This window comes from Peromyscus californicus, unplaced genomic scaffold (genome assembly GCF_007827085.1).
Source record: "Peromyscus californicus insignis strain IS unplaced genomic scaffold, ASM782708v3 Scaffold_17__1_contigs__length_78620276, whole genome shotgun sequence".
NCBI lineage: Eukaryota > Metazoa > Chordata > Mammalia > Rodentia > Cricetidae > Peromyscus > Peromyscus californicus.
This window is the reverse complement of record NW_026294469.1, coordinates 54,891,507-54,906,222: the sequence shown is the minus strand read 5'-3', so window position 1 is coordinate 54,906,222 and position 14,716 is coordinate 54,891,507.

Genomic DNA, 14,716 nt, shown 5'->3' with positions numbered 1-14,716 from the left:
GGAGTGGCAGTTCCCATCCTGTTTAAACCCACAGATTGTCTAAAACCAAGGATGCCCCAGAGTGGTTATTGCTTGTTAATATGGGCTCCTCCACTGTGCCACTCTGGGTGGGATATTGACATTGGTAGAGGCTGTGCACAGAGTTGAGGTACATGGCAGCTCTCTGTAATTCCCACTCAATTTCTCTGTGAGCTGTTTTAAAAATAAAGTCTATAAACATTAAAAATAAGTAGGAAAAATTCTGTGTAATAAGAAAAATTGAGCTAAGGTTTTAACTATCGGAAGGAAATCATCGCACACTTGACTTAACCCACTAGCCATCTGTATGCTAGAATTTCATTGGAGAAAAAGAAGGAAGGATAAAATGGTATTATGATAGAAGGAAAAACAATTAGCATTTGCTTAATAAAAAAGAAAAAGGAAAAAACATTACAGACTCCTTTTCAAAAGGAAGGAATGTTGGCTCTCACTTTGTCCTCTAATCTCATGAAAAGTTTTGACATTCAGAGACATGCCCCACGCAGGGTGACCAGGAGTATGAGCTACACAATGGGGAATGAGCTGAGAGTCATCTGAGTCTTGCGATGCTTCCTCAGTGATCCCTGTTCAATGCCAGTGAGATGGAGACCGCACGGGCATCCTATAGAACACACAGGGCTGATGGTCCTTTGGCTATCACAACTCTTCAGTCACATCATGTCTGTCCGTTTTCAAGCCAATAGGCATTTTGTAAGCATGATAAATCACATCATGGTAAAACGTCAGCAGACACTTTAGCACAGAAACAGATTTTTTAAATTCCAGAAGATTTATTCACTGTGAAGTAACTTATGTGTCACCAAGCTTGTGCCATAGTCACATTTACCACAGGATGGTGAGGGTGTTCAGAATGACTCTGCAGGGGACTTTCCTTAAGAACCTGAGTTCATATGGTGGCCAATGTTTTTCTTATGTCTTTGGCATATCCCATATCTATGGCTTGTTGGAGAACTTAATTCACTTAGTTTCCCTAAATAAGTAATTTTTTTCTTGGCCAGGAACACAGAGTAGATAGTAGCTTCCATCACATCTTCAGCATGATTTTATCTGATGATTAAGTCTGTGGCCTAACATCCTGTCTGACCACGTGAATGTGAGGCTAAACTGTTAAATGTGAGTCACAGGAGCTTCGCAGAGCCCTTCAGGGAAACGACTTTGAGAATGGCCAATATCAAGAAAGAAAGGAGCCACAGAGTCACGTAACAAATGTTTCCACTTAGGAAATAATGACCAGCCACATCGGAAATCAAGGAGAAGCCTTGGGGCTGCATTTGATATGAGTTAAAAAGAGCTAGAGACAAGGTAAAGGGCTAAAAGGAGCTTGGTGTGCATTTTCTAAATGAAGAGACGTGCGTTCAGGAGGGGTCTGAGCTCTTCATGTCATCAAAGCTGGTGGAGAACCTGGGAGCTGACATATAAGATAAGGTACTGTAAAGAGGGAAGAAAATGTAGCAAACATTTAGGATATTAAATCATAGCATTGAAACATTAAGCCACTGGTTCAGGACTTCTAATCCCTCTCCTCTGCGATCACTTGGAATCCGCTGATCTAAGTAGGGACATAAATACTATACTATCTAATAAGATGTCTGAAGGATGGAGAGGCAGAGGCAAGAAGACTTACTGCAAAGCCCTTGCCAACAGTTCAGAGGCGTGCACTGCCATCATCTCGTGTAAGAGAACAGGGTAACATGAGGAATGGAGGGTTCTGGTTTCTATCTTATATGAGGCAGGCTGGGTGGGACACAGGGCAAGCCTGTCAGAGATGATGAAAAATGGGAAATGTGAGAAAATGACAAGCTTTTAGATCTCCCAGGGTACAGGGTCCCAGAGGGCATCTAAGGGGACAGTCCCTGGGAGGTCAGTGTTCACCTGCAGGAAACATTCCAGCCCTCTCCCTGGTCCACAAAGCATCCTTTGGCTTGTTCCAATTCTCCTTCTAAAGAAGGACTAGAAAGGCAGGCTCTCCTAGCCGAGCCTAAGAGATAGCAGCTACTATGGAAATGGCCTGAGAACAATTGAAACTCATAGACTTCCTCCGTTTCAAGACATTTCTCCACATACACAAACTATCAAGGCCACTATGCAGTATCATGATGATAGCTACAGGACTTGCTACTTCAAAGGGAAGCGAAGGGAAAGGTGGGATCTAGAAGCTAAGCTTAGCCAAAATATCTTAAGACTTCCTGGCTGCCCTGAACCATTCTGAGGAGCCAGTGCCTATCAACACTTCAGGAAGTTCCAGCAGCTTCCAAACAAGAGGTTCCCAGAAATAATCCCCTCATAAATCCAGAGCAGTCAACAGTCATTGAGAGAGCACTTTTTCTACATTACTGGGCCAGGCCGTGTCACTGTCACTTGTAGAGTACAGAGGATGATAAATAGCCTCCTGATGCCTTGCTAAGTGCAGAGAGGGAGAATAGAAAGGTCCGTGGGCTGTCAAAGCAGGGGACAAACAATGCCAGATTTGTAAGTTTCTGTCCTTTAAATTTAGGCTAAATAGATGCCCCAGTGATTTCTAGCCTTGGCCTTGGCTTAAGGCTTAAGGCAGACATGCAAGTCTATTTTCATTACATAAACCAGGATTGTGGGGATCATTGCAAACCATTGATGCAAAGCCCCACAGTTATATCTGTCGGGCATAAGTAATGTCTTCCTCATGGCAGTGGAGAACTGAAGGAGAGGAGGTGGCCAGGTGAGAATATTCTCTTTTCTGGTTAACATATCACTACTTTCTGTTGTTGTTTTTTCTTTTGGGGGCCTACTGCCCATGCTCCCAAATGAATCACACATGGAGGCTTATTCTTAATTATGAATGCCCAGCCTTAGCTTGGCTTGTTTCTTGTCAGCTTTCCTTAACTTAATTATCCTCTATACCTTTTGCTTCTGGGCTTTTCCTGTTCTCTTACTTCTGTAAATCTTACTCTTACTCCACGGCTTGCTGGGTAGCTGGGTGGCTGGCCCCTGATGTCCTCCTCCTTCTCTGGCTGCTTCTTCTTTCTCCTCCCAGATTTCTCCTTCTATATATTCTCACTGCCTGCCAGTCCTGCTTATCCTTTCTCCTGCCTTGCTATTGGCCGTTTAGTTCTTTGTTAGACCATCAGGTGTTTTAGACAGGCACAGTAACACAGCTTCACAGAGTTAAACAAATGCAACATAAACAAAAGTAACACACCTTAAAATAATATTCTACAACATCTTTCTATGAATCTAAGAGTTTTTAGGATCAGAGAATTAATTCAGATGTGGGCAAGACACTAGTAATTTCTTGAGCACCCAAATTCTCTGCTCAAGTTTTATAGAAAATGTGAGAGAAAAGAAAATCTAGGTCTTGGGGGAAGGACTTGGTAGTCTATCTTGCAAATTATGATAGAGGTTTGCAACAGCAAGTGAACATCGGGGATGATTTTCAACGAGAAATGAGTGAGGGATGCAGGGTTAGAGGCTAAGAGGAGCCAGTGAGGAATATACCTGGAGAACCAGAGTCTTGGTTGGATGTGGCGGGCTGGGTCACATTTTGGATCTGGCTGCCTGACCAAGGCCTTTACAGGAGGCTTTTGTGCATAGAGCACAGAGCAATTCACCTAACAAGAATGGATGGTTTGGCATCGAGGAGCAATTGGGAAAAACACGAGAGCATTATTGTGACAGGGACATGGGTTTGATGTTGGACTGGAATCCAGTGAAGTTGTGTGACATTGGATAACACACTTAACATCAGAGTTTTGGTTTCCCTATCTGTAAGATGTGACTGTATGCATCTTCAGGTGGTAAGAACTAAAAGAGACAGTCTGGAGTCTGGGGAGTTAGCTTAGCCAGTAAAGTGTTTGGGGTGCAAGCTGGATGGCCCAAGTTTGATCCCCAGGACCCACATTAAAAACAAAAGTGGTAGTACATACTTACAATCCAAACACTGGGGAAGTAGAAACAGGAGACTGTGGTCCAGTCTAGCGTGATTTTAGTCTCAGACACCAGTGAGAGACCCTGTCTCAACAACAAACCAACAAAGTGAATGGTTCTTGAGGAATGATACCCAAGGTTAACCTCTGGCTCTCTATGTACATGTATGTGTGGGAGTATGTGCAGACACATACACACACACCACATACATATAGAACAAGAGAAAAACCAAGTTAAGTACCCAGCATAGTACCCAGACTTAATAACTTGTAGCAAATACATGCTTCTAGTCTCCATGAGGGGAGGACCTGGGTCTGTCCTGTGTGTGTCATTGTTTCCTAACACAGGACATGGTAAACTGTCTATACACATTTTAAAGTAACAACTGAGTGAATGGATAGACGATGCGAAGGCAAAGAAACCCAAGAAAGGCACGCACAGCAATGCCATCACCACGAGGGCGAAGCTTCTTTAAATGAATTGCCACATTTATTTAGATAGAATTTCCATGGGAATATTTCCTCCTTGGGTCATGGGAAAAGCAAACAACAAAATACAAAGAACCTGATATCTCCTTCACGGCATTGTAATTAAAAAGGGGATTATCTGAGGGGATTATGCATGGTAACATTATCATGTTAAAGTAAATCCAGTTATTCATTTGTAAAAGTTCAATGAGTGTTCAGGTTTCTCCATATAGAAGCAGCAAACGGCTCTGTCAATTATATAAAACCCCAGGTAATTTGTTTAGGACACAATAGAGCAAGCTATGGCCATTTCAAAGAATAGTTGGTTTTTCTGATGAATGATGCTCCAAGTAATTATGATGTGTTACAATAGCTTAAAAATCAATTCATCAGGTTAGATTATTGTAACTTAACTATCTATAATTTTGTGATTTTTATCAGTGGCTGGAAACTCACAAATAGGCTAGGCTGGTTGACTTGTGAGCCTCAAGGGTCCTCCTGTCTTTCCCTGGGATTACTCCCATGCTCCAACATGCCCAGCTTTTTACTTGGGTGCTGGAGATTGAACACAGGTCCTCACATTGGCACAACAAGCCCTTTACCCACTGAGCACTCTCTGTAGCTCAAAATTTTTTTTTTTTTTATTTTCCTTTATCGGAGTTGTTGAGGGCTTCCCACATGTCAGGCACTTCTCAGAACAGTGTTTGTGTTTACTTATTTATCATCTGTATTTTACATATGGGGAAATCCAATGCACAGAGCATTTGAGTAGCCTGCTTAGGATTCCCAACCCAGTGCAGCAGAGCTGAGATGAAAATTCGGGTGTTCCAGCTCCTGAAGTATGCCCTGCAGGACTCTAGGCACTGTCTCTGGCACTGTGCCCCCACATCACCCACCTCAACCTGCTCTCTCTTCTCTAAGTGAGGGTCATAAAGGCAGGAGAGGTCTTAAAGCAGGGGTTCTCAGCCTTCCTAATGCTGTGACCCTTTAATACAGTTCCTCGTGTTCTGGTGACCCTCAACCATAAAATTATTTTCGGTGCTACTTCATAACTGTAATTTTGTTACTGTTATGAATTGCAATGTAAATATCTGTGTTTCTCGAAGGTCTTAGGTGACCCCTGTGGAAGGGTTGTTTATCCTCAAAGGAGCTTTGACCCACAGGTTGAAGACCACTGTCTTAGCCACTGACAGGTAAACCTTGTCCAGATTCATATGAGGAGGGTTTAAAGTCTGTTCTGAGGAAAGACAGGGCTTGTTGGAGTGAGATTTCAGGTATCAGTGCCTTAGGATCTTAGGGCTTTTGAGTAACATAGACTCTTGGGTCCCCTGGAGTTTAGCTGGTCTGGTGTGGAATCTACATGTGCGTTCCTGGTCAGAGCCCAAGTGTTGCTCATGCTAATGGACTCCCAGCCACAACTTAAGAGAGTCTTTTCAGTGATTCCACTGAAAATCCGTTCCTTCCCACTCTTTCACTTTTACAGATGCAAAAATGGAGAAGAGATGAAAAATGTGTCATTTCAACTTTTCTATGATAAAATTTAAGTAACAAAATTAAAATATCTGCATTTGTATATGCTAATATAGAGGTATGTATCATAGTCAACGTTTAGGACTTTTACCCAGACTTCACCAAGAACCTGTACTCATTTCCTGTTGCCATGGCACAACACCTTTTATTCTAACAGCTGTGTAGGACAGAAGTCTAAGAAGGTGCAAATAGATTCTCTTGGGTCAGATGTTGGCCAGATGGGGCTCCAATCTGGGGCCTCTGAGGAAGTGCCCATGCAGGCTATCAGCATTCTGTATTCCACCTTAACAGAATTAAGTCTGCATTTCTGGGGCAAGGGGCACCCCACATTTCTTGCCCAACTGATACCGATGTATCTCTTCCTTCCACCACACTTCTGGTCCCTCTGACTTCCACCACATCAGCCGGAGAAAGGCTTTGCTTGCAGGTTCTCATGAGCATCTTTCTTTTGATTAGCTCAAAGTCAACCAACTAAAAACTTTAATTATAGCTTTGAGATCCGTAAAGCAGCATGTGCTGCAGGGGTGATGGTGTAGCATGGTTCTGGGGGGGACGGCACTGTTAGGCTCATGGGTTGAAGGTTTGGGCTACAGCTGGTGGTGACATTGAGAGGCGCCTTGGACCTCTAGGGCCCTGTCCTACTCCATGAATTACTCCACTGATAGATCCAGATTTAGATCGTGTTAGGAGAAGTGGCCAACCCTTGGAGTGCTGGTTAGAGTAAGTAAATTATCAGACACTTCCAGGAGTAATTTTGTCCTGACACCTTCCTGCCCCCTCCTTCCTGGCTGCCACAAGATGAGCAAGTTAGCTGGAGTACATACTTCCACTTGCAGAAAGCATTATCTCACCTCAGCAATGGAAGCAATTGCCATGTGCTTCTGAGACCGTGAACCAAGGAGCACTCCCATCTTTGAAACTGTTCCTCTCAGGCATTCGTCGCAGCGTGAAGAACTACCTGGCAGAAGCAGGGAATCTTGGGAGGCCAATTTGGTGCTCTGTCTAACCCAAACCTCATTCTTTTCCAACTAGTTTGTGTATCCCTTAATCAAGTATCTTCACAGAGAGATCCAGGAATAATGATTTCTCCTTCCTTACATTGTTCAACCCATAGTTAAATACTCTTTTTAACTTGGTCCCAGGCAGACATGGGTCAAGTCTACTTGGGTCAGCATTAAGAATATTGAAATCGCAAATCTCAAATCCTTTCAGTTTCACCGGAGCTCACTGTTAATTATAGTTATTGGTAACGAGTTTTCAACATGCAATGACGTAAGCTGCTTCCCTGCTATTCGTCTTCCACGAGCCCAACATCTTTCAGTAGATTTGAACTGGAATTTGGAATGGAAGAACTCTTGGCCAGTTTGCAGCAGGTTTTCCAGAGAAAGATTCCCACTGTCACTGTGGAATCCTAAATAGACTTCTCCCCCAGGATCTCCACAAGCCCTGGAAATATCCACCAGCCCTTAAACAAAATCCACGAGTTCTTGTTTTCTGGGTTTTACAAACTGTCAGTTTCAATTTTTATTGAGCAACAAGAAGTGGAGTTGTTTACGGGAACAAACAAGGCCGACAAGCACTCTTTCCAAACGCTGGATCTTTCCATTGGCTTAACTAAATGAAAGAGCTCTGCTCTGCCCATAAGAGACAAGAATGCGGCCTGTGGAGCCTGTGCCTGTAAGGATGTAGAGTGCCTCCCTGAGGTCATTTCTTGCAATCAGGCCTATTTGGAGTTTGTTTACTTTTTAAATCTCTAAGGGAAACACATTAGATATAAATTGTAATTCCCTTGTGGTAGAATAGGCAGATAGTAAAATAAGGAATAAATTAGAAGATGCAACTCCATGGCAACTCTTCATTCTAACTAAACACCCCGAGTGGTTCTCGTCAAAAGTTTACAGAGCCTCCCTTCCTAAGATGGTGAAGCGGATCGGTCTTGAGGTGGTAGCAGAGGTTTCTGTAATGTGTCCAGTCGGGAAGGACTCGGGGTGTAGAATCCTTTTCTGAGGCCAGCCATCCAGTGCTGAGGCCCTGGCCCATTTGACCGAGTGAAGAGCTTTTTGCATGCTGTTCTCTTTCCAGAGCCTGGTTTGGCAGCTCTCACAGGCAATCTTGAGGTACACTCACAGATGCTACTGAGGTACCCCCACAGACACTGCTGAGGTACGCCCATTGATGTTGCCAACATGCACCCCTGGACACTGCTGAGGTATGCTCTTGGATGCTGTTGAGGTACACCCATGGACCCTGTTAGTACAGTCACTGATGCTGCTGAGGTACACCCACTGATGTTGCCAAGGAACACCCACTGATGCTGCTGAGGCATGCCCACAGAGGAAGGGCCTTTTCTCCCACCTTGCTGAGGAGGCTCCTCTCCTCCTAGTGGGCCCAACAAGAATGCCTTCACATAGAGCTGTGCCCACCAGGTTTTGATAGATGTTACAGAAACTCTTCCTTAACCTGATAAAAACGTTCATGTCCAATAAATGCACTTGTGGGCCTATGGTTATAGACCATCCCAATTCTCTGGAGTTTCTTTCTTATTCTTTTCAGTGACTTATGATAGTCACTCTCTGCCTTCCAGGGGGCTGTCTTTTGAGGAGCATGCTTTAATTAAATTTATTGAGGTTCATGACCAATCAGAGGCTCTTTCTTCTAACGATTGTTTTATTTTATGTATGTATGTATATATGTATGTATGTATATATGTATGTATGTATGTATGTATGTATGAATGTATGTATTTAGACAGGGTCTCTTCCTATAGTCCAGGCTGGTCTGGAACTCACTCTCACTATGTTGTCAGGGCTGACCTCAAACTAGTTATCCCCTCACATGCTTATAGACATGAACCAACAAGCCTGAGCCATATTGCTGCCTCTGCCCCCTTCCCCTCTATTATTGATGCTGTATGTGAGTCCCAGAGCCTTGGGCATGTTAGATAAATGCTCCTCCGTGATGCCACACCCATGCCCCTATTTGCCTTTTACCTGGATCGCCTGATAGGCCATCAATAAGAATGGAAGGGATCATTCTACCAGTGCTGAACTTTTTCTGCTCTGTGTGATAACCATAGGCAAATTACCTTTGACCGTCCCAATCAATATTATTGTGAGGATCTCCCCAATACTGCATGATTTCTTTGTTGTATGGGGTAGTGCCCTCCCCCAAATACCAAAAATATAGTTCAAAATACAGTTACTATTTATTTGAATCTTCTCATTTCACAGATTAGGAAAGTGAGGTTCAAATAATCTTAATAAATGACCCCAAACTCAGATTGGACTTGAAAATTTAATAACAGAGGATTTGGGGTTAAGGTAGTTCAAATGTATCTGTTATGTTGAATAGGTTATAATCATGAATACAAGATGTTTTTCTGACATTTATTTTAAACACATGTCCCTAGTCAGGTTTTGCACTTAACTGGCATTTGCTCACATTCCTACCAAAGTATATAAACTGCCAGGAAAAGAAAGCTTTGCTTCATCCTTTGATAGAAATGGAATCTTGGAGAAAGGTGGTATTTGAAGTTCCTCACTTCTGCTTAAGAATTGGCTAGTTGCTGTTCTTTTTTTATTGAGTGTTAAGCTGGCTATGAGGCTGTGTCTTAAAAACAATGTCTGTGGTATCACCTATCCCACTAAGCTGTCTGTGATGTGTGTAACAAGGAAGGCATTGCCCAACATTGGAATAGGTGCAGATCAGCTGAGGATATCTATCTGTCAAAACAACAATACCCTTTGGGTTTTCTCACGGTCATCAATACAAAGATATTTATTTTTACCATAAGCAGCAGATCTGGTGGTTAGGACTGTATTCCAGATCTTGTATTTTTAGTACAGGCTAAATTATTATATGACTAAATCTTAAAATATAGCCAGATGATGTCTATTGTATATTTGACTTAACAAAACTAAATCCCAATTTCCCATAAGAACATAATTCTCCCATCCAAGTATTAACCAGGCCTGACCCTGCTTAGCTTCCAAGACCAGAAGAACAGCAAAGTCCTTAGTTGAGGATGACTTTGTTCTCCAGAAACAGTTAGAAATTTCTGGAAGCATTTTTTGATCATTATCTCTGCTGTGGGGCCAGGGTGGGGTGGGGGGCTCTGCTGTCATGGAGTGGATAGAGATAGAGGTTCTGCTGAATATTTTAAGACACACCAGACAGCTTCCACAGAAAGGACGTGACTTCCAGTGCCCACAGTGCTGAAGCTGGAACCCTGCTCTGAAGAAAGAAGAGTGCAGTCTGATGAATAGCTTTAGAATTCTCAATGGGAGCTGTGAAACCCAGATTTAGGACGATATTCCCCCAAACTAGTCTTCAATGGGAGCCAGAATGTGACAAAGTGAAATGTGACAAAATGTGACAGGTGTCAGTGAAGGAAAGAATAGACAGCCGGATATGAACTCAGTGGTGTTTGGGGGGTAGTCATAGTTTTCAACCATTTTTGCCAAATATATTTTTTCATAAATACGTACTCTGGAAACTGACATATAAACACAAGAAGAAAATAATCTCATGAGGATTCAGGAGTAACGAAAGGCTAGCAGTATGTTTAAGCTGCAGTATAAGAACAATGGATTTCCCATGTGAGCTATTATTTATCCAGCCCAATACTGGGGCCTTTCTCAATGGCATTTTCACAGTTAGACTTGCTGTGTAACAAATCATCTAAACTCCAGATCTTTCATCCACAGACATTTACTTTCACTTTTTGGGACTGACTAAACGGTCATTCCAGGTAGGACCCAGCAGATGGCTCTGCCTCAGGCAGCAGGTCTTGTGGGGTTCAGCTCTTCAGTGGCCTTGGACTTGGATGTGCTCCATGTGTATTCTTTCACCTCAGCTCAAGAGGCACTAGCTGTTCCTGAGAGATTCTGCAGATGTGCAGGTCAGGGAGCAGACACCCCAGCCCAGCCCGTCTTTTGTCTTTTGTTTTTCTTGTGTCTTGGAGATCAAACCCAGCACCTTATGCATTCTGGGAAAGCACTCTACCAACAAAGCTACATCCCTAGACCCCCAGGTTGAGCACCTTAAAGCCAAGACTCCCAAACAGGACACTGTCACTTCTTCCCATATCACGGCCCCAAACAAGTCACATGGTCTAGCCAGCATGACTCAGTGGAAAAATATCTCCGTAAAATCACATGGCAAAGAGTGTCACGAGGGTGTTGTGTCAGAATGTGTGTTTTTCCATGATGCCAGAATTTACTAAATGACAAATTCACAAGCTATACCAGTTTTGTTGATTGCAATTTGCCACGCAAGCCCAGTTTCACTGGATACTTGCCTGTTAGCAACTACAGCTTCTATGATTCCAATTTAAATTATTAATATTAATTCATCAATCACACACTGTACTTCATGGACTGGCATGGGTGGGTGGGTCCTTGCTGCGGAGACTGATGACTTGACTTCAATTTTTGGGACCCTTGTGATGGAAGGAGAGAACTGATGCCTACACGTTGACCTCTGACCTCTACATGCACGCTGTGACATGTGTGCACCTTTACTGATATACACACATACATATACATGCAGATAATAAATAAAACATTAAAACTGTGTCATACTTCATACATACAGTGTGTGTGTGTGTGTGTGTGTGTGTGTGTGTGTGTGTGTGTGTGTGTGTGTGTGTTTGTGACAGGGAGAGGGAGAGGGAGTTGCTAGGAAAGGGTTAAAGAGTCTCTGGCATTCAGACAGCTTTCCTGAAGCTTGAGGCAGACACAGGAGCAAGGTGAGTCTGCTGGGGACCAGATAAGAAGTAACTGCAGACACAGAGATGCTCGGGTACAGAGATGTCAGATCCAGGTCCGGGTGGCAGGCTGTTTTGCGGGTCACGATGAAGTGGGCTGCCTGTCATGGCTAGGAGAAACTGCACTGGCAGGGAGCCTGGGGACAGAGGCGAAAGCCCTTTACTGTGGCCAGTTTTCCAGAACGCGGCTCAGGACAGGAGACCAGGTGACGAGTCAGTCTTCCTGCCCGTCCCGGCGTCTCCTTCATGGTGACAGATGCTCCTGCGTCTGGTGTTTCTGGTGACAGCTGTTGTACTTTCAGGTGTCAACCGGCGACACAAATTCTTTTTTCCGTGTATGTCTCCTGCTGCGCTGACAGTGGGGGCTGCTCTCTTGTGTGGACAGGTCTAGATGGAGTCTCTTCTTTCTTGGCGCTTTCGTTCAACATGGAGTCACTCTGGTCAAGGCTGTTGCTCTAGCGTAATGCAAGGTGAGGCATAGTTAGAAAGCTGCTATTCTATCAATATGGCGTAACCCATGACCACGCTACCATCATCTCAGCTCCCCCACTGAAGTGCATGGTAAGCATTTCCCATGCAAAAAATGTCTATATTTAATTTGACTTCATTTTTAATCTATGCTTTGCAAATTCCATACATGCGCACAATGTATCTTGATCATGCCCACACCCACTCCTTCCTTCCAATTGGCCCTGGCCTCCCCCTAACCCAGCTTCTTCCCATCTTCATGTCCTTTTTAGGAGCTGTTGGGAGTTAATGGCTGCTGTGAGAGGGAGAGCCTTTTTTTTTTTTTTTGGAGACGTGGCCACTGGTAGGTTGTCTGTACCCCAGTGGATGACCCCACGACTATGTACATATGGAAAGTACTAATGGTATAAAATACATTTTATAAATAAAATGTTAATAGTAATTAGATAATCTAACATATAGCAGTCCTTGACCTAAGTACTTAAGCTGTTTTATAACCATCATTTGTCAATCTTGCACCATTAAAAATAACTAAAAAACAATCAAAGACAATGGACGTATATTCTAAATACTTTTGCTAGTAAAAATGTGATCGAGACAGCCATTTCTAGTAAGAATAACCAGACTAGAGGCCAGAATTCACAAGTGCCAACAAAAAATCACTATAATTCTTTAAAAGTTTGTGCCTACCATATTTATTATCTTGGAATTAAAAGTAACCTATGTTTTCCAGTGACCCTTTGCAGTGATTTTTTTTTTCTAAGAACTGACAGGGTGATAAATGTTCTGTTTGGTGATTAAACAGCTAGACAAAGAGACATATTACAGCTTTAAATCAAGAAATCTGACAGCTCATGATGGCAAAGCTTTCTGTTGAAAGCACTTTGGGGGCTGCATATGGCGTTCTACAGAGACGCGTGTCTGTAGGCCTCTGGTTGACCACTGTGTGTGGCAATGCTTATGTGGATGGGGTTCAAAGTGTAAGCAGTTGCAGATTGCTTAAGGATTAAGTTCTGAATGGTTACCACAACCAGCCTCTCACGGCAAAGTGACATTGATAAGAGTGAAAAGAAGCATGCAGGCCGGTGTATTCAGTTCCTGGGGCTGCCTGAAGGAGTGCCACACACCCAACAGCTTAAAACAACGTAGCATGTCACCATCTTATGGCCGTAGCAAGCAGAAGTCTGGAGCCAAAGTGTCAGCAGGGCCACGGTCCCTCAAAGTGGTAGGGGACAGTTCTCCCCTGCCTCTTACAGCTTTTGCCGTCTGTCAGTCCTTGGTATTTCTTTTCTTTTCCTCTTTTTTGTTTTTGTTTTTTGAGACAGGGTTTCTCTGTGTAGCCCTGGCTATCCTGGAACTCTCTTTGTAGACAAGGCTAGCCTCGAACTCAGATTCGCTTGCCTCTGCCTTCCGAGTGCTGGGATTAAAGGCACATGCCAATACCCCCTGACTGGCATTTCTTTTCTTAAGTTTATATGTGTGGGGAGTACATATGCATTCTCTCTCTCTCTCTCTCTCTCTCTCTCTCTCTCTCTCTCTCTCTCTCTCTCTCACACACACACACACACACACACACACACACACACACACATGCACATGCATGTAGAGGCCAGAGGTTGACATTGGGTGTCTTCTTTGATTATCCTCCACTCTATTTACTGGGACTGGATCCCTCACTGAACCTAGGACTTCCAGGATTGCCTGGAAATCTATTGTCTCTGCCTCTCAAGGGGGTGCTGAGATTTCAGGCAGGCCACCACACTTGGCTGGCTTTTGTGTGGGTGTTGGGGAGCTGACCTCTGGCCCTCCTGTCCGTTTGTCCAGCCCTAAGCCATGTCCCCAAGCCTGCCTGAGTCCTCATCCTTTCTTTGCTGGTATGACTGCAAACCAATGCATCGTCTGCTCATGTTGACACATGGCCACGCCTCCTTGTACGTTTTTCTTCCTCCTATATGGGCACCAGTTCATTCTATTCAGGTTCCTTTCTACCCCAGTGTGACATGGTTTTAACTAATTCCATCTGCAATGACCCTGTCTCCATAGAGGTTCCCATCTAAGCGATCTGAGTTGTCAACCTATCTTTCTGAAGGACACACCAGGAAGTAGAAAGTTAAAGTCCTTTAACTACAGTAACCCACTGCTTAGCTGGAAACAGTGAATAAATAATAAAAGCATGTTCCTGCACTTCTGGAATGGCTTTAATTAACATAACAAATGGAAAGTTCCCTTTTAGTTACTCACCAACCCAAATTCTGTTTGAATTCCAAACTTCAAGAACATCACATCAGCATTCCCAGAGTGTAGCATCTACAAACAATGGCCATGACATCAGATAGATAACCTCTTAAATTAATAACTGTGTTTTGGGCATGTGTTTCTCTGACTTTTAACATGACTGATATGACCCTGGGTCATGGGACTGTAAAACACAGGGAAGTACGACCACTAAAGACCAGTTTCTCTAATGCATCATATGTTGCCTGTTAATTGAACACATTTTGATTCCAAATGAGCCAAAAGGGAAGAAGATATTTCCCAGAGCTGG